Source organism: Camelus bactrianus, chromosome 14, assembly GCF_048773025.1.
Source record: "Camelus bactrianus isolate YW-2024 breed Bactrian camel chromosome 14, ASM4877302v1, whole genome shotgun sequence".
NCBI lineage: Eukaryota > Metazoa > Chordata > Mammalia > Artiodactyla > Camelidae > Camelus > Camelus bactrianus.
The window spans coordinates 6,453,667-6,475,196 of record NC_133552.1 but is presented as its reverse complement, the minus strand read 5'-3'; positions in this window follow the sequence as shown (position 1 = coordinate 6,475,196).

The window sequence follows — 21,530 nt, the reverse complement described above, 5'->3', positions numbered from 1 at the left end:
TCAGCGTGTGATCTTCTCCCTGAGAGGGAATTGGGGGCGTGACCTCCCCTTGAGAGGGAGCTGGGGTGTGACCTCCTCCCGAGGGGGAGCTGGGGTGTGTGCTTCCACTGAGAGGAATGGGGGGGTGACCTCCCTCTGAGGGGGATTCAGGGTGGCCCCTCCCCTGAGAGACAGCTGGGCGGGCCCGGCGGACTCCTGCTCTGTGGACAGGGCCTAGAGTTCTCACCCCATTCCCCGGAGTCTCTACCAATGCACCTCGGGACGCCTCCACCGATAACGGCGCACACTTGGCGTCTCCAGGACCAACTAGGGGAGAGTGTAGTGGGGCCATGTCTAGCATCCTTTTTCTGGTAGCTTCCAAAAATGAGCAAAAGGAGCAAAAGACACCTGGGTGATAATTCACTTTGCTTCAAGGAGAATTTTTCTTTCAGCTAAACAGAAATGAAATGTTCTCTAGAGAGTGTGGTCTTCACATTATCCAGGGAACTTAAAGTCAACCAGTGGTACAGCCATTCAGAGGAATCCAGGTCTCCTCAGCAAAACCACTGGGTGCAGAGGGGCATTTACACATAATGTGTGGTGCCAGTGATCCGCACTAACATGAAGCCTTTTCAGGAGAACCCTGGTGCAGCCTGCATTTGCTCCCAGGTTTGTAAATGTGGAAAGACACTGTGCTTGCCTTTCAGGCATTAAATGTGGTCTTAAGCAGCGCTCTGATCACAGAGTGATTTTAGCCAGCTAGTTCTGTTGTTTGCAAAAGCTATTCCTCTACTAACTTCAAAGCCAGAAACCAGGGTGTTCTTTCCAGACTTCTCCTTCCTATTGACTTCAGAGAACACCTCCTGTTTCCAAGAAGCCGCATGGACAGGCACTCCGTGACTTCCCGGTCCGGCTGACACAGCTGGGGGGGTGGTGGTTGTCCCCTGGCAGGTGCTGGGACTCACCTGAGTCCCTCCCCAGGACACCTCGTGTTTGCCTCTTGGTCAGATAAGCCTGGGGACCAGCCTTCCTTGTTCTCTTTCTGGATACACCTGAGTGACCTCATTTGAATCTCAAAACCCCTCTGGAGGGAAGGGCTGTGCAGACAGTACTGTCTCTGGATTATGGAGGAGGACACCAAGCAGTGGGAAGGATCTGGCTGCAGCCAAGCCTCAGGGGACAGAGCTTGGGCTGGTGGGTCCTGTCATCTCACTCTCTTCCCTCCGCAGCTGTGTCATGACTGCCGGCTGGGTGACACGTGCTGTTCTCTGCAGTGGCGTTAATTCTGTCAGAAAGGTGAGGTGGTGAAAGGGAAGGGCCCGGGTGAGGGGCAGACGACGGCAGGGCAGAGGGTGGGCTGTGTGTGCCGATCAGGGAGGCCTTGAGAAGAGACAGGGCTTGATCTGGGCACTGAAGGTGGGAGAGGAATTTGAAGACCCAGAATGGACGGCTCCCCATCGCATTTCAGATGTGAAGTTTGGAAGCCAAGCAAAGATGGCCATTCCCTGAGCCTGAGAGGAGTTGGACTCAGCAGGCCAGCCAGTGGCAAAGAAGAGAGGGAAGAAGGGGCAGAGAGAGAGGTGACGGGAAGAGAGGAACCCCTGGTGACAAGGGGGTTCTGTGCCACCAGCCGGAATGTCACAGGAAACATACAGTGTGTTGTTGTCCTGGTTCTTCCTTCGCAGGCTATGTGACTACTCAGGCTGGTTACGCTCCAAACCCACTGCCCTCTGTGCTTGTTCACTGTTCCCAGCTTCCCTTGCAATCAGGGGGGCGTGTGCCTGACTCCGGGCATCTGGGCAGAAGCGACCCACAGCCCTTCCCGGCCACGCCCGTAAGGCTGCCCACAGGACCCTTCACTCAGATCTCCTCCTTAACATGCTGCCTGGATGCAGAGGCTCCAAGGCCCTTGGGGAGCCTGGATCCCCAAATCACCCCATGGAAGCCACCCATTAAATGCGTGGATCTGGAAAGAATGTAGGGGTTGTTATTTACAGCATCTTGCCCACCTTGCCCACCCCTACCAACATAGGTGGTTATTTTCTCTGACCCTCTGAAGATTGTATGTTTAGTAGAAATGTCCACCCTGACTTTTCCTGTGACTGGTTTTGGTTTCACTGCTCTGTCCTCTGAACCCAGCAGAATGATCTGATATATCCTCAGAAAACATTTCTCAGATGAACGAATAAATGTGCTGACTTTGGAGGTTGGTGGTGGCGCCGCATCCGTGATGGGGGAGCATCAGAGCAAAGCAGGAAAAGAGTACAGCAGGGGGTGGGGATGAGAAAATGAGAAAGAAGAAGAAAAAGCGAATCCAAACCCTAAGCTATCTTAAGAGCATTTTCTGGGTTTAGTCTTTTACTAATGGCAACAGTTACATAAAACTTGCTTTTCAAAAATGTGTTATTCCCCTTCTTTTAGAAATTAGACTTAAACTTCAATATTTACCTTAATAGTTCACCGACAGAAGCCAAAAACAGAATGTTCACACATCCCTGCAACACAGTTTAAAAAAGAAAAGAAAAATAAATTCTCTTCAGAAGTAAAAAGCCAACACATTCCATTTATTTCCTGCACACGAAGAGCTTGTGTTCTCCCAGCAGAAGCATCCAGCAGCCCTTTTCCATTTAAAAGGGAGTGATCGCTTTCAGGCTTCTCTGTTCCCCCTCAAACAGACATGCTTTCATCCGCAGCAGGTGGAGCGGCTGTAACCTTGAGCAGGACGTGGGCCTGGACAGACTGTCCTGTCCAAATGCCCGGACCGAGGTCACGGGGGCAGCTCCCCACTGCATGTGACACTGTACTTGGAGGACCTGGATCACTCCGGGACATTTCTCACAGTGACTGGCACTTGGAATAGCATTTGGCCCAGAGGAAACACCAGCACAATAGCGGGGTGTGTGCAACAGCAGAAGCTGCTGTCTCTTGTATGAAATTAGAGCTGCTAGTTTGTGGATGGTGTCACATGACTAAAGAATGTTTCCTTGGATAAGTGCCAGGCATAACAGTGACTAAGTGCTTTGAATGACTTATCTTGTGAAATCTGTGCAGTTATCCTCTGGGGCAGGCGATTTTATTATTTCCATTTGACAGATGAGAAGATCGAGGCAGAAAGAGGTTGAGTGATGAGCCCAAGGTAAGTGGCGTCAACTCTGGACTTGCTCAGTTTCACGTGGTCTCTGAGCTCAGGTGGATCAGCACAGAACGAGCTATGGCCTTAGTCAAGTTCACAGGATGTGGCGTTCACAGTAGATAATGCCATTTTCTTGCTCAGTCTGGATACAATAGCAATCTCAGTGTGCTGGGTTTTGTTTTTTTTAACCTTAGCATGATATACACCAAAAAATTCTGTGTTGCGTGTGGTCTGTAAGATTTTTCCAGTACATAATCTATCAGTGAGAATTACATTAGTGTCACTGGGTTCTGTCACTTTTTCCTGCGATTACAGTACTGTTTAGAAACTCATTTTATTTCAGGAAATCACGGTATGAGCTTGCCCTCTCTCCACATCTCTCCTAGTTAACGTGTCATTTTCCTCCTCCATGCTCCCTCGTCAGAGCCTGCAATCTGGCTTGTGTCCCTGTTCCTCCACTGGCGTTTTTCTCACCACGGGTTCCGTCTCTAATAAATCAAAGGGCATTTCTCAGTCTCTCATCTCCCCCGAGCTCCCTGGATGCTTGGCTACTGACGGGCTCTTTCCTCCTGGACTGCCTTCCTCCCTCGGCTTCTGCTAGTTCCTCTCAGCTCCTTGCTCATGCCTCTGAGACTGGGGTCTTAGCCCTCTGCTCTTTCCTTCCAAAACTCACCCCCAACTCATGCTCCTTGAGTATTACAGCTGAGCTCTCCCACACGACCCTCATGGGGATGATGTCACTCACTCTCCACGCCTCTTAGCCTGGGCGGCCAGAACACAGCTCCCCTTCTGGGTGGACCCCTAACTTTTGGGGCCAGTTAGTCTCTCTGTGTCCTAGGGCCCTACGCTTGGTAAAATGAGAAGGGTTGGGGAACTTTGGCTGGAAAGCGGGCAACTATTTCCTGGCGCTTCCTTTCTGCCTCCCTCTCCCTCCCTCTCAGTGGTTACCCAGGCATTGGGTTTGTCTAGTGCGGAAGGGAGTACCAGCTTTATTCCATCCCATCCACCCTGGGGCCACCTTCACTTAACTCCTCATCCATTGGGCCTGGAACAGGGCCTGGCTTGGACCTTGTCTCCCAGCCCTGATTTCCCCAGTTAACCACCCTCTTCCGTGGCACCAGGTAAGTCCCTCTAACCCACGGCACGCTCTCTGCCACTTTCCTGCTAAAGAAATCACGGTGCTTCCATGTTACCAGTTAGATTAGGTTAAAATCCTTTAGTTTGATTTCAAGATCCTCCATCAAGGGGGGGCCCTCATTCATTCAGCACTTCCACCCCTACACCCCAAAATGGGAGCTCTTCCCTCCAGGCCAACCAGCTGCCCCACCTCCTACTCTGCCCTACTCTCTATGTCTTGCTCCCATCAGACACCCTTCCTCTCCCCAGAGTTTGTATTTCCTTCAGGATCTAGCTAATCGAGAAAGACTGCCTTGTTTTCCCTAATCCAAAATGCTCTTTATTCCCTCTGAATCCCTCTGGCATTTATAGTCAAGATCGTGCATCCTTTACCTACCATTAGTAGGATTTGTTGAATTCTTACAACATACAAACATTGATTCCATCTCTCCTAAAAATAACTCCGAGAGATAAATGTCCATCTAATTTTGCAGATGAGAAAACAGATTCAGAAGGTGAATTTGCCCAAAATTGCGCTTGGGATTCGAATCCAGGAAATCTGACTCCAAAGCCCGCATACCTTACAGCTTCCCTGTGCTAAATACTCTGTATTTGTTCTTTTTGTCTCCCAAAGGATTCAAGGTCAAAGATCATTTATTGCACTGTTCTGTCTCTTTTCCAGGGGGCCTAGCTAAGGGTGGAGCACGATACTTATTTCATAAACACTCCTTTTGGCTTCTGACTTCCAGACCTAGACACTGTGACCCCAGTTGAGTTAAGCAGTTGATGAAACCAGGGGTCACACCAGATTATTTGCCTGATAAATAGCAGATAATAATCAGGACCAAGCCACAGTGACCAGACATCCTGACAATAAACTGCTTAGCCTGGGTGGTCCCCCTTTCTTCCATTCTCTTTGGAAAATAGAAAACCAAGGGGGAAAAAACAACACAAAAACCAACCTGAGCATTCATTGCTAGTCTGAAATTATCTTGCTTCCAAAGCTTATTCAGATCATCTCAGGGGCTTTGTTGACATTATCTGCTAATGACTGTAATCCATCTTTCCAAAAGGAGAGAGGCCCCAGGCTGTCACACAACACCCTTCTGTCCGCAGAGATCTGAGGTCTGAGGTCACCTCCTGACTTGTTACCGGGCCAGCTGCCCACGCCGGGCCTCTGGATGTGTTTGTAAAGGGTGATATTTACAGTGTTGGATGGCTGGGCGCTATGGCGCTTAATGGGATTCTTAATAAAGGCGCTTTCATGAAGGCAGGGAGCAAAGGCAAGGTGCCCTCGCTTTTGAGGAAAAGACGGCCCAGCACAAGACGAATGCTCCCCCTGGGCTCGGAAGTCATGTGGGTCAAGTGCCTTGTCTGCACTAACAGCCCTTGTGCATTCCCCAGCAGATTGAGAGCAACGGCTTAGACAAGTGAAGGCAGAGGAATTGTGCGAGCCGTCCCAGCAGCAGCAACGCTGAGACACAGCAGCTGCATTCAAACAGCACAATTTGCTAAATGAGCGGTCGGCTTCGTTCCAGATGGCCAATGTGACACAAGGCTTGGAGGAATCCTTTATTCAACCCTGCATCTGTCTAGACTGAGACATGAAAGGCCAGGTTATAGTCACTGCAGCAGCAGCGGCGGCGGCTTTGAAACGCTTACGTAAAACATGCTCAGTATCGCCAGTGAGGCAGCCTGGCCCGAGACCAGCTGGACAGGACGCGGCTGAGCCGAGCCCGCAGCCTCGAGGAGACAGCCAGCTCCTCGGCTGAACTCGGCCGGCTCGGAGCCGGGCTCTCTCTGCCACGTCTGCCTGCTGCACCCCTTCACCCACCTGCCACGTGCCCGGAGCCGGGCGATCTTCACCGGAAGAAGCACCACGACAAGGCCAGGCAGCAGAAATTCTGACTGTGTGCTGCGTGCCTTCTTTATGTGCACTTTAAAATCATTTCCCACGTATTTTGCCTTGATTTTTCTAGTTAGGTTGTCAAATTCCCAGGGTGGACAAAAGAATTTTCTTAGCTTTTGCCCACACCCTGACTCTGCTTTCCCTGCTCCCTGCCTCTAGAACTTCATTCAGTCCTGGCTCGAGCACCTCTTTAGAGATGACAGCTGAGGAGGCCAAGGGGCAGACCGCATGACCACTCAGATCCCGGGCCTCTGGGTCCAGGAGACATGTTGACTGACCGATTTAAACTAGGTCAGGCAAAATGGAGCCACTCAATGGGCACCTTGCCCAACGTTGGTAAAACAGGCAGTCCCTGAGCTTCACTGCGCTGTAATGGGGACCTGCAGAAAGGCGGCTCTGCTGGCCTAGTTCTCTCTGGTAAGTTACACCCAAGCTATTTAATGTTTATTATTGGATTGGAAGTTTCCATGGGTTGAGGGTTTCACTATATTCCTCAGCAGCCATTCAAGTTTTTACAACTAGAACGTTCTGACCGGTTAGTAAACAAGCCTGCTCTGTCTCCCCCTCCTCATGCCCAGGACCCTCTGGGCCCCCACACTGGACAGCCGTTTTGTGTTCTTCTGACTAAGGAGGAAAGGTTTAACCTGATGAATCACCGGCAGCACTTCCTGTGACATTCCGGGGAGGACTACAGTTTGCTCAGGAAGAACGCTGAAGCGCTTCACTTACTGCGGCTCCTGATCTACACAAGGGTGGAAAAATCTGAGTTCTGCTCTGCACTGATACACTGAAGCTTTCTCACCAACATTCTCTCTCTTGGAAGTTTCCTATCATCAATATTGTGTCCATCCTTTGGTCATCCTGAAACAAATTAATTAAGTGACCAAGGCTGTCCCAGGGTCGAGGGGGGGATGGATACAGCATTACCCGCCTCCCAATCTGAGCCAGATGCCGCCTCTTATGTAACCATGTCTCTGCCCAGTTTCCTCATCTGTACCACCAGGCACAGAAAATGATTTGAGGGACTAGTTTTTTTGCATTTCTCCCAAGGATGACATGTAACTAGCATCATTCTAGATGGATGGATGAGAAGCTAATCCATATATATGAGGGGTGCCTTTGGATGTTGTTGGCCTAGACTTCATGAATCGAGGTCTTTATGGCAAGAGTCCAGGCTATGGAAGAGAGTTATTCTAGCATCTATAATATTCTAGCAGTAGATGAGCTATAAGTTCACAGCAATGATGTCACTGAACTCCGAGATAGTTGCAGATCTGTTCAAGTCCTTGCAATGAGCAAATAGCTCAGAAAGGGTATAAGAGTAGATTATTTTAACCATCTTAAGAAACAGATTTCTTGTATGCTGAATGCAACATTGGTGGATATTATCATTGGTTGATATTAAGTGCGTGATCCTGGGCCGGACGCAATAAAGAAATAAGCCCAAGGAATCTGCATAGTCACTCAAGGAGGCCGCCTTCGCGGTATGGGGATGACGAGCCAGGTTTCCCTTGCCCAGGTCAGCATATCGCCAGTGCAGCTTCCCTTATGCTGAGTGTGTCCCCGATTCCAGGGACACATGCCCATCAGGAATTATGCAAACTGTGAAGACCTTGAAAGCTGACAAAGGATGGCTAGGAGATGTTAAGTGATAAGACAGACAGAGCCAGTAAACTTATTTCTCTTTCAGGCACAACTCATGGCTTTGCTAGACAGCAGCATGAGCTCTTTAATGCTACCTTCACTTTAAGCCTTTCTTCAGCCTAAAGAAAAATTGATTTTTAAAATGAGCATCAAATGAGGGCTCAAAACTGTTTGAAAATGTTGAGACTTTTTAACATTCAAATAAAGCTCTATAAAGAGCCGCCCACGATTGACACTTTATCTCACTAAAGTGCTGTTAATGAAGAACCACAGCCGCTAGCAACAACGATTAAAAGGCAACAGACCCTGCAAACTATACCTGAAACAAAATGCAACTCGATTTTCTCAGAACCTAAATCAAAGGAGCACAGTATATGGGCTCATTCACTTCCAGTCCACTAGGGGGCAGTGCATGATCGAGTTTCCACCAGGCGGCTTTCATGCCGGTTGCTATATATACACCTGAAGTGTGGCAGGCCTTTTACACCAAGTGAGCAGTGCTGCAGTGATGACAGGTGTAGGGAGCAGCCAGTTATTGCTCCCAGCACAGTCTGTCAGAAGGATGAAGTAGAACGAATCATTTGCATTTTTACCGATGAACTTGCATTATAATGAACAGGCAGCGTCGCCTGGATGGGCCCTGGACTCGCCTGCCTGGCTTCTGCTGGACTGCTGCCAGTCACAGGCTGGACCGCACCCAGGACTGCAGCACAGTGGACAGGCAGAGCCCTGGAGCTGGATTTAACAGTTGCCTGGGGCTGGTGACCATGGAGGCATGACTGACCCCGCGAGGGGTGGGGGTGGGGTGGGGTCGCCTCTTCCATCCCATCCCCGTGCCAGCATCCATTTGGGGAATTCCAGGCCTGGCAGCTGCGAAGCACAGATCCAGGGACACCATTCATGTCGCAGTCTGTGTGAATGGTGCCCCCTGGAGATGGGCAGCGAGTGTAGATTCCCTGCTCCCACGGTGCAGGGCCCCTGGGCTGTAGGTCTCTGTAGAAGCACCAGTCTGTCCTCTCCTGGCTCTTCAATTTTTTTTACTTTTAAATCTTCCTTAAAAGGTTCTAGGGAAAGCAGAGAGAAAGGAACACCCAAGCAAAACTAGAAATTGGGACCAGATGGAGTTCAGTGTCTGTTGTGGTCTCTCTTCTTCCTCTGTCCCATCCCTGGTCCAAGAATCTGGCGCCCTCCTGATGTTCTGGCTTTGCCCTGTTCCAACGCACTCTTCAAAAAGATGCTGGGACATCACACCACCAACTTCAGCTGTATACACATCACTGCCTCCTCTTCCACGGGAATTTGCATTCAAGCCTTATTTCTAATTGTGAAACAAAATCCAGAGAAAGGATTCCTCCCTCCTGGCCCCTTTCCTCTGATTAACAGGAGCCTCCCCTGCCTCATGCATCGTGCTACCCCCCTCCCCCCGGCCCCCGTTCTTTGACTTGAAAGCTTTCTGAGTGATTCCTTCGTTCTCAGTCCCGTTTCTTCACACATTTACCTGGAACATCCCTTTCGTTTTACTTGAAAGCCAGTAAAGCACAGTGTTTAAATGCAGGCTCAGATCAGACTGCTCAGGTGCAGATCTCAGCTCTGTCACCTCCCAGCAGCACGTAACTGGGGAAATTGCACGACTGCTCTGTGCCTCAGTGTCCCAGTTCTCACAAATGGCACTAAGAACATCGCCTGGTGGGGGGGGGGGGGGTGAGGACTGCTGCAGGCACTGAGCAGAGCATCGGGCAGAGGTGAGCACTCTGCCTGTGTGACTTCTTAGTGTTTTATTTATTTGTCATAATGCTGCTATCTCCTCTTCTGTTTCCTCTCCTTGTGCCTGGGCTTTGAGACACCGATGCTCCCACCCACTTCCCTCCCCCTTGCTTCTCCCTGAAAGGATGGCAGATGGTCTTCTGGCCCCTGAATCAGTGCCGACTGCCTCCTTCTGCCCTCCACACCTACCTGATCATCACCGTAGAGAATCAAGCACTTGTCTGGATCCTCATAACTAAAGCAAAGAATGGAAAAGGAAAACATCTTCAGACAAGAACAACAGCAGCTCGGGGAGCGGGAGGCTGACGAATGTCCTTGATATCACACCTGCGTTCTATTTGTAGAACACTCAAATGTGGAAGTAGGCACTTGTTTACTTCGCCCAGGTCAGAAGTAATTTCAGATTTCTCCTCGTTTAATCATCTACTTCCATTGTGCGGGTTCATAATTAAAATGAGAAACTTATTTATAAAGCTAGTGCCGGAGCTGAGAGAGAACTGTAAGGAGATGCTTCAGCTGATGAAATCTCTGTGAATTAAACCCTAAACCACACTGGCTGTTCTGGGAGGAGAGGCAGGGATTTCCCTGACCAGGCATCTCCCGGATCAGATGGGAGGTGGAGAGAGCGGGGAAGAGGCGACGGGCTCCCCGATCCTACTGTACAAGATGGGGAGTGAAGACGTTCCTCCACCGGACAAGCAGGTTTTTATGGGGAAATGCCACACTACTCCACTTTGGGTAAGTGGCTGGCTCCGAGGGTAGGGTGCCCACTGGCTGGTGCCGGGACCAGAGGGAGGGAAACAGCTGCTGATGGAGGAAGACTTGAATGTGCAGGGAGTTGGCCTGGAGAAGGGATGAAGAGGCCAAGAAAGAGCAAGGGAGGGGATGGGGAGGGTACCTAGAAAAATCAGTAATACCTACAAAAACCACGCAATGCTCAGTGAGGTTGGATTTCTTGTCAAAACCAGTGAAGGGGCCAAGCGGATGCAACAAGTAGAGGCCCTGCCAATATCTGGGAAACATTAACAATACAGCTACAAGGCTTATTTGACATTATGTGGCTACATCACATTTTGGGGGGAAATACAGTTGATGTACAGTATTATGTTAGTCTCAGGTGTACTGCATCATGATTTGACACTTGCATGCATTATGAAATAATCACCATAAGTAACCATCTGTCCCCATGTGCGGCTACATTAAACTTGACAAATAATTTGTCCTCTGTATTAATTTATTGCTCTTTTATTTCCAAAGACAGAAGGGACCTACCAAAGACATTTCTTTCCCGTGTCAGCATCAGAAATCTGTGCATGTCCTAAACACTTTAATTGTTGTCTTCTGGACACTAGGAACTGGCCAGCGGGTGTTGTTTCCCTCTCTTTTCTGGCTTCTAGGAAACTCAAAGAAAAATATGCTATTCATTTCTAAAACTTGTTTATGGAGTCATGAAATATATTTAGTTCACTGGCTTTGTCTTCCTATATAAATTTTTTGCCTTCGCCCTCATTCGTCTGTGTGTATGTGTATTGTCTCTTATTCTATTCTATATTCATTGCTGACAGCAAGAGTCCCCAAATCCTCTTTCAGATGATGAGGTTATTAATAAATAAAAACACAAATAAATGGATTTTTTGCTTATTCTGGAAGTTCTTACACTTTAATCTTTTACTGCATAGAATATTCCTTAGGTTTTGCAGTCAGATCTGTTATTTAATCTTTTCTGGACCTCAGCGATTAGAGTTCTCCTTTGGAAAAGACTTTTTTCACCTCCATTATTATTAAGATGTTCTCTTCTATTTTCTTCCAGTATCCACTTTAAAAATATTTAGACCTTTACTTGGAATTTACTTTTATGTATATTGCAATTTAAGGACTTGATTTTTTCCCCTGAAGAAATAGCCAACAATTACTTGTTTGACTGTCCTCCCTGCCAATATCTGTGAAACATTAACAATTTGAAGTGCTTGTTTTACCAAACACTGCTTCCCCTGTACACACAGGTCTGCCATTGATCTGTTTGTCTCTCCTTTGCACCAGAATTTTACCTCTTTCCTTTACTGTAACTTAACAGCTTGCTTTGATAACTGGTAGTTCCAGTCTTTCCTCGTTATTCCTGTTCAACTTTTTTCTGGGCTATTTTCACATATTTACTCTTCCAGATGAACTTTAGAATCAACTTGCTGAGTTTCAAAACAATCTCTTAGATATTTTGGGTGGAATTCCATTGAATTTGACATCTAATTTGGGGAGAGATGACGCCGTCACAATATTGAATTTTCCTACCCAGGAACATAGTTGTTCCCCATTTGTTTGGATTTTCTTTTACGTTTTTAGAAAGGTTGTTATTACTCTAGTTATATCTTACACATTTCTTGTTAAGATTATTTCTAGAAATATTCAGTTAGCTACCTGTCTATTTCTTCCTCAGACAAAGAGGAAGTGAGACAGATAGTAAAGAGTCAAGTTCCTCACGGCCAAGGTATTCCTGTGATGCAGCAGAGATCTGACATACCTTTTACTGGCAAAGACCAGCTCAGCCCAGGCATGATGCTGGAATATTAAGAAACATTTGGGCAGTTGAGTAAATTACAACAATAAAAAGTCATACATGTCCCTCAAAAAGACAAAGACCAGAGGCTCTCCACTAAACTATCAAAAAGACTTGTTTGGATCACCCAATTTTCTCTATACTTCATATTTTCATAGATTTAAAATATAAAATTCAGCTCCTTGCACACATTGTCATTCTCCTTCAACACAACTTTTTGATAATTCTTGGGATTTTAATCTCAATCATAAATAATCTCTCCCATCCACCAGTTTCTCATTTCCTTGACCTACCTCTCAATGGTCTTGTCTTCTATCATACTTCAACCACTCACTGCCATGGTTGTACCATTAGATTTTTGTCATCAGTAATTCCTGGAACCCCTCCAGAACCTCCATTTCAAACATCTCACCTCCAGTCTTTCTACTTTATTCGCAATACGTTCCAGCTCTAATTCTAGGACTTTCAATCCATTGATCCCAACACATTTTCACTGTCCCTGACCCTTCCGTGCCTCACTTTCTGTCATATCCGGCTTAAATTCCACGGTCAGTTATAGCCGCTCCCTCATATATACCCCTAACTCTCTCTTTTGCTGTTGTTTTCTCTCTGCAAAAGTACACCCCTGGTTCAAATTGACTTTCCACCTACCCCTGCACACATGCCCTTGAAAATGTGGCTGGAGACAAACCATACACTGTGCTGAGCGGTCTGACTTCAAATCCGTGACCACAAACCACAAGTAAGTTCTTCGTGTTTCCTGGCAGCCCTCCCTTGTCTCCCACTCTCCAAGGCCATTTCATACTAACTTTGCGCTACAAATCTCCTCATCTCTTCCCGATGCCCATTTTCAGATGAAGACCTTGCTTCCCAAGTCATCAGGAAAATGGAAATCCTCAAAAGAGACCCTCCCCCAGAGCCAACTGCACATGGACCTACCCATTGGGGCTTCCTTTGGGTCCCAGGCTCCTCCCTGGGGTCAACTTGGGCACTGGGTCCCATCCCCTCTCGCCTCCCCAAGGCTGCCGTTCAGCACTGCTCCCCGATCGCTCCTGCACCGTGGATAACCTGGATCATTCCCATCAGCACATAAACGTGCTCTTACTTCTCTCATCACGGAAAATTAAAAAGACTTGTTTTGACCCCGGACCCCACCCCACTGTCATCGCATTTTCCTCCTTCCCTTTACAGAAAAGTTACTAGAGAGGAGCTGCTCCTGTTACCTCCATTTGTCTCCTCCTATTCCCACTCAACAGCATTCCCATCTGGCTTGTCCACCTTGGACAAACTGCAGTGACCGCCAGTGGAAAGTCTGGGTCCTCGTCTTTCTTGCAGCTGCGCTTGATGCTGGTCACCCAGGTTTGAGTGCCCAGGACTCAGCCCTTGCTACCTGCACGGACGCCATCTGCCAGCGCATCCACCGGCCTTGTGGCTTTGACTCCACCTCTTTATGCTCATTAGCATGTGACTCCCATCCCCCCAACGTGCACACGCTGACCGTCTTGAATTTTCTGATGCCCTCAGCTGCTCCTTCTTTCTTCACAGCACTTAGCACTTTCTAACACCCTACATAATCATCTATTGCATTGACTGTTTATTATCAGGAAGCCAGGTTCCACTGGAGTAAGGGTCCTTGCTTATTTTATTCACTTAACATAGCCCGCGCGCCCAGAGCAGGGTCGGGCCCATAATGAGCTCCACTGATCTCTGTTGCTGACACAGCCACGTGTCCCGGGCTGGCCACACTGAACTCCCCACGCACACCAGGCCCCACTGCGTAGACCCAAGCCTCGCCTGGGACCCCTGTGGCTCACAGCTGCTCCCCACTCCAGTCCCTCCCCCAGTGGTGCCTAGTGAGCTCTGCCCCGTCCTCCCACCCACAAGCCTTCTAGGGCCTTCTGTGCTGTATTTGTTCGAGGTGGATACCGGTGTCTGGCCTGCATGCTGCACCCACCTTCCCCGCTCACCCCTCCCTGCTTGGCCTCCAAGCCTCAGCCGGTGTCACAGCCGGACCTGGAGGCCACAAGTCTCCCTTTCTTGGTCCCAGTGATCTGGCTGCACATTCCCTGCTGCCTGCCATTTATTCCTTCTTTCTTCAAATATTTACTGAATATATACCATGTGCCCAGCACTGTTCTAGGCTGACGGGATAGAAGCGAGAAAGCACTGCCACTGTGGCACTGATATTCTAGTGAGGAGACAGGTAATAAATAAATAACAAAATAAATATATCATATGTCAGATGATGATACTTGCTATGGAAATAAAGCAGGGAGAGGAATATAGCCAATATTTTACAATAACTATAAATGCAGTATAACCTTTAAAAACTGTGAGTCACTGTGTTGTACACCTGTAACTTATACAGTGCTGTACATCAACTATATCTCAATTAAAAAATCATTAAAGCAGGGTGAGGGCAATAAGGAATTCTGGGTCTGGGAGTGGGGTGATGTGCAGAATGTATCCTCATGGTCAGAGAGGCCTCTCAGAGGAGTAGGTGACACTGGATTGAGCCACATGGATTTCAGAAGGGAAGGTTAGCCCTGGAGAAGAAGATGGCAGGTGCAAAGGCCCTGAGGTGCAAATGTGCTTGGGATATTCAAAGAGCAGCAAGGCATGCAGAGGCCTGGAGCAGGGTGGGCGAGCAGGAGGGTCCTAGTAGGGACAGAGTGGCGTGGAGGAAGCATAAAGTGGGGAGAATTTCCCCTGGAACAGGAGAGTCTCTCTGGGCTGGGGAAAGCAGGAAGAGCAGAAGAAGAGCCACAAGGAAAGGGGAGGAAGAGAGGCTGAGGGTTCTAGTGGGCACCCAGCCCAGCTTCCCAGAGGGGCTGCCAGGCGGAGCAGTGGTTCCTCAGGAGCAGGAGAGAGGTGGCTGCATGGAGCTCCAGGCAGATGTGCCACCTGCAGCCTCGTGCAGAGTCTTGTGTACGAGATGGCCACAGCCCTGAAGGGGTCTTGATGATGGCTTCCCCCCAGTGGGTCCCTGAACTGTGGCACCATGTCGGTGGGGGAACCCCTGCAATGACTAATATTATGGTGGGGAGCTCAATAGAATTGAACTTGAGTTTTGGAAAATAAAGTAAGGTTCTATTTCTTGCACATCCAAGGTTACAGACTAAGATTGACACTTGCTACGTTATTCTAAGTACATGAAAATCAGGGGAAACAAACTGCGGGGCACCCCTGGCTTATCTTTCACAAATCTTTGCCCCTGGATGTTAGCATAGTTTTTCTTACAACAAGACTTGAAGAAATGGCAAGAGCTGCCTTACATGGAGATCTCTACTCTGCTGTTACCCCAAAAGGAGGATCTGAGTCTGCCTCAAAGCGCGCAGTCGCTGACTGCTCTGAGAGAGACTCCGGTGGTATTTCTGCTAAAAAAAAAAAAAAAAAAAAAAAATCCCAGAAACACACCCATCCAGAGTATCAGAGCCCAGAAGTTACTCATGTCACTCTGCACCTCCGGCAAGAGGCCAGATTCCTGGAGTTGGAGGCATCTGAAACACTTCACTGCGCTGCAGTAGCAGCGATAGACACGAGCGATAAGGATCTGGAGAGATCGAGGTTTTCAAAGAGGCTGTCTTTGATTTCTTTTTAAGATGCAAAGAGGCCCAATTTGGGACTGATGAGTTCCTCCCTTCTTCAGAAATCTCTGTAGCTAATCCGTGTGTTTTATTGTCAAAAAGGGCAGCAAGCCTCTCATCTCACTTGGGAGTTAGGGTTAGAGGAGTTTTATCTGACTAGCTGCCGCCCAGGGATTCAGGAGAGCATTTTATCACATCTAATAACCTGAAGCTGTCATACAGTGCTGAGGACGGGGCCCCAGACCCCGGGCGAACTCAGCACATGCTGCTGGAAAGAACACGGGCACCAGAAACCGGAAACACCCAGCAGTGCTCGAACTGGCTCCAGGTTTCCTTTCTCTGAAGTTTTCTAAATTGCAAAGCATTATTACAAGTGAGTCAATTTCTGACAAGTCTTGGTATTCTAAATCCTAATGATTCTCCCTTGTCCATATTTTTGCCCCCTCCAGATTGCAGCAGGATAAAGCATGGAATAAATTTCCTGGTTTTCCCCTTCAAAATGGAGAGGATCATGGAGTCCCAGTTATGAAAGGTGATGAGGAGACTGAGACCAATGACAGCTGTCCACAAGGGGCCAATCAGTGCAAAAGAGAGAAAGGCCAGTAGGATAAGAGATCACACTGGATGTGTCTCTGGTTATTGAAGTTAGAGTCTTCTTTTCTAGACGTCAGCCTTCCAGAAACAAGCAAGTGGATGGATCCTCAGTGCTCCCAATTCAGAACTCGGCTAAGGAAAGAAGGCAGGCCACTTTTTACTCAGTGCACTCTTGACCCGAATGGAATTGGCAGTACTAAGGCACTGAAGGCTGGCTGGGATTCTGTCCCGTATATGAGAAAGCTCATCTGGGGCAGCATGGGGCTTACTGTGATGGATGAACCATGTCTTGAGAGAGCCAGCCAATGTCGTAACATCACCCTGGATGAAAACCAGAAAACAATGGTGATACTGATCACTTTTGTACTTCAAGGAAGCTGGCACAGAGTGCAGATCATGTGACAAGCATCAGTGTCCAAAAAGGCCTTGACCCATTGGGATAGGGACCAAATACCATTTGTTCAAGACTGTGAGCAGAGCATAGTCAAATCTGCCCAGAGCTTGTGGGCCAAGTTGCAAAGAGGAGAGACTGGAGGCAATGAGCCATTCAACTAGAATATGTAAGAAATTGTGGGGACCCACACTGGGACAGTAATACAGAAGTGAGAGGAGAAAAGGGACCAGAACTGGTCAGTAATTGGACGTAGAAGGTGAGGTAGGGTGGAAGCAACCACAGAGATTTCCAAGGTTTTCAATTTGAGTGATGAGATGGGGGCTATAATCAAGACAGAAAACACAGGAAACACTGCAGAATCCAGGCGGAGGGCAGTTGTATTTTGACACTTTGTTTTTTGTTTTTAAATTAAATTTAAAGTATAGTAGATTTACAATGTCGTGTTAGTTTCTGGCGTACAGCATAGTGATTCAGTTATACGTATATGCTCCTTTTCATAGAGGTTATTACAAGATATTGAGTATAGTTCCCTGTGCTGCATAGCCGGACCTTGTTGTTTATCTATTTTATATATATTAGTTAGTACTTGCAAACCCCAAACTCCCAATTCATCCCTCCCCAGCCCCTTTTTATCCTGGTAACCATAGGTTTGTTTTCTATGTCAGTGAATCTGTTTCTGATTTGTAAATAAGTTCACTTATGTCATTTTTTAAGATTCCACATATAAGTGATATATGGTATTTTTCATTCTCTTTCTGGCTTACTTCACTTAGTATGACAATCTCTAGGTTCATCCATATTGGCTTTATTTCATCCTTTTCTATGTCTGAGTAGTAGTCTGTTTATACATATATATATATATATGTGTGTATGTATCTTCTTTATGCAGTCATCTGTCAGTGGACATTTAAGTTCTTTCTATGTCCTGGCTATTGTAAATAGTGCTGCTATGAACATTGGGGTGCGTGTGTCTTTTCATATCAGGGTTTCCTCCAGATATATGCCCAGGAGTGGGATGCTGGATCACATGGTAAGTCTATCTTTAGTTTTTTTTAAAGGAATCTCCATACTGTTTTCCACAGATGACACTTCAGTTTTGAAAGGCCTGTAGGATATCCAGTCAAAGATGAATCTAGGCACTACAATAAAGCATGATTGTCTCAACAGATGCAGAAGTGTTTGACAAAATTCAATATCCTTTCATGATAAAAAAAAAAAATCTCTCAGCAAACTAAGAATTGAAGGAAAGTACCTCAACATAATAAAGGTTTCTTCCAAGAAATCCTCTGGGGTGGCAATATCATATCCTTTAGTTAGTAAAGTGTTTTTCCCCCCCTTCTTCTGTTGTTAGTTTATTTTATGTTCAAAGAGGGCAATGTCTTGCCCTAGGTTAGCAGACAAATTAGCAGTAGATCAAGCGGGGATTAAAAAAAATACTTATTTTTTATGTTTTTACCTGTTTAGTCAAAAATAGCTATTGAGTGTCTTCTATGCTCTAAGGGCTATTAGGCAGATGCATTTATCACTCATCACAAACATTTCTCTTGCCTTCCTGTTTTGTTTTTACAGCTAAAAATTTAAGGCTGAGACATACCTTAGAGTGTGTCTACAGTGGTGAGAAAGCAACACAAAAGTTCTACGTGAAATTGTATATTAAAGGTAATCACAGAGTGAGCTCTGTACATGGCAATTAGTTTACAATGTGCTCCCACAAACGCACTCAGACACCGTGATTAATGCTCCCTGGAGCCTTCAGTCCCTGTAACTAGCTATCATTGTAACTACCAGAACCCTGCTCTCCCAGGATATTATGATAAATACCATGTTGGTTCTAATATTGCTCTAAGTGATTAGGTCTAGGGGTGAGCAGGGGTGGTGAGATGAAATGGAGATAAAATGCAAAGTTTACGTTCTGGCTGCTTAGCTAGAAACCAGAAAGAAACCAAGTCAGCAATCCTTAATTGAGATTTTAGGGTGACGCAGAGACATCTTCCCCAACCCTCCAAAACATACCCATGCACAGTATGTGCAAAGGCCATGAAATGGGAAACTGCTGAGGGCGTCTGAGGAACTGAATGAGGCCAGGGGGACCAGTGCTCCAAAGTCAGGGAGCTAGTGGAGTGGGAGAAGGTCTGAAGAGGTGAGGGGACAGAAGGCCGGTGGGCCATCGTGCGCTGTTCATGCTGCCCCCAGCCTGCTGGAATTGGAAGAGGAAGGGCGGACGGGGCGCGGAGCTCCCGTCCGCTCGGGGCTGCGTGAGGGCCTAGATCTAGGGCACGCGTCTCCTCCTCACCTCAGCCCGGTGAGGCCAGCCTTCTCATCTCCGTTCTGCAGATGGCCCCTGCGGTTGAGCGTGAAGACAGGACTTGCTCAGTTCCCCAGAGATGAGTAAAGGGGCAGAGATGTGAGTCCACCACAAAGTCCTTGCCTCCCCGGAGACCCCGCGCTGCCCTGCCGCGGGTGCTGGGGTCTGGCCAGTGCTGGTGGAGGCAGCAGGCAAACACAGCCAGGCTGAGCGGCACTCGCTCTGCTGGGCCAGCACAAGTTCTCTCAGAGGTGTCTTTTTTCTTTTCTCATCAAAGTGTCCTTTCTTGAAAGCAGTGATAACACAATGTATCAATTTCAGGAAACTCTCCGAGATGTCTTGACTAAAAGGCAATCAGTCTGCCACAACTCAATAATGCGCTGCCCTCACCCAGCCAGGCTGGGCACCTGGGCCCCTTAGCGCGGGCCAAGGCTCCAGCCCCCTCCTGCCCCGGGGGTCCCTCCTATGGAGTCCAGTGGGCGGCCCTCTGGGAGGGATGGGGCCTTGGGTGGGGCTGCGCATGCGCACGAGGGGCGCTGGGGGAGGGCTCTGCCTGGCTTTGTTCCATGGGAACACCCTTGGCGACAAATTTGCTTTTCAGTCACTTCCTTCCAAATTCATCAGCTCTTCTGTATATTTCTCAATATACAAAATAATTAGTAGAAGAAAATTGAATGAAAGATATATTTTACCGAAATCGTTGAGCTGCGAGGAAAAGGAAGAGAAGGAATGAAAAGGTAAATTAAAATTAGATCCTTCTTTAGAAATCAGTAAGAGATCTCTGACTTGGTCATTCAACAAATGCTTCTTGAGAGCCTACTATGTGCCGGTTGGTGTGTAGGTACTAGAGAGCACACGGCAGACTGAGGCGTCGGTGCCGCCAGCACGTTCCTCGGGACCTTCTGCCAGTGATGTCCGCAGGGCCGCCACAGCCACAGGCTGGGGAAGCTCCCAGGGGGACACTGGCTTCTGGGTATGCAGCAGATTCGGGGGAATCCACAAAGATAACATTTGGGCCCATAAAGAACGGTAGGATTTCTGCAGGAACCACGTGCTCTGTGACACTGTGAAAGCCACTGGGAACCATGTCTTATTCATGTGTGTCCCCATATCCAGCAAGGTCAGGTGCATAGTAGGTGCTCAACAAGGTTGGATGGGGAACGGAGCAGCATCTGGAGCAGTGTGACAGTGACTAGCTTGGCCCAAGCTGAAGACTCTCTAGGTTGAGGCTCAGTGTGGAGGAAGGCTGGAATGGCAGAGGGGGCTTGGATGCCATTGAAAGGTGTGGATATTCTTGGAGAGAGAACTGGCAACCATGAAAAAGCAGAGTAACATGGTCTGAGTCAAGTTTCAGGAAAATTAACCCAGCCACATTTAAAATACAGATGAGTTCATAATTAATAATAATTATAATTCATGACCAGAAAACATTTCACCTCTTTGGACCTTCCATTACCACATAGATACAGGAAGGTCCTTCCTTTCTGGGCACTACTGTGACGTGACATGGTCATGACAGGCGCCATTGGAAGTCCAAGCACTTACTGACTGAGCACAAGTGAACATCACTGCCCAAGGAAAGAGGAGGAAAGATTTGGTGCTCAGGTGAGAGGAGCCCACAGGAGGCCTGGCTGGCCCTGGAGATGCCTCTTTCTTACTGGTAGGCCAGTTTCAGAGGGACAGCTTCCAGGCCACCAATCTGACAGTAGGGCTCCAAGTTAGAGAGTTCATACAGCTGGAGCTCACGGTTTCTGTTCAAAGATCAAGGGTACTTGGAGTAAACTTAAAGTTCTCATGTTGCTTTTGTAGAGCACTTTTTATATCACATGGACTCAGCAAAACAGAAACACCTGATGAGTGAAACGCCTGCCTTCCTGAGCGCCGCCTTTCGCTGAGCTTGAGGGCTCCCTCCCCAGTTCTACCATTTGGGGACATCTCTTCTGCCTGGTTCTAAACTGGCCACGGGGCCCGTTCTTCCCTGGCAGTTTTCAACAACATGGATCCTGGATGCCAATAGTTGGGGCATCGGTTCCCAGCATACCACAGCAGCTCCCTCATCTGTAAAACCGGGCTCATACCGGTTCCTGTCCTATAGGGGAGTTACAGGGATTAAATGAGCAGATGTGCGGGAAAGTGATCAGTCCAGCACCTGGGACTTCTGAAGTGCTCAAAGATGTGAGCTGAGTTTTGCTGCTGATAATAAAGATGATTAGATCTGCAAAGTGGAGGGTTGAGGCCTCTTTCTGTAACTAAGGGGTTAAGTCAGTTCCCCTCTCACTCTGCCTTCCTAACCTGTTCTTGTGACCCTTCCCTCCTATGCTAGCTTGTCGACCCTGTAGCTGACCGAGAGAAGGACAAGTCTGTGGCTGTAAGAAAAACAACTTACTGCTTCAGCCTGTTTGCATGGAGCACACAGGGGTCACTCCCTAAATTCCAAAGACTTGCCTTGCCCTCAGTGTTAAACATCTTTTTTCCATTTCATTTCTACCTGCCATGCAGCTCAAGAGTGGTTCCCCGCTGCCAGGGTCATATGCTTTGCCTCATCTTCTGATTT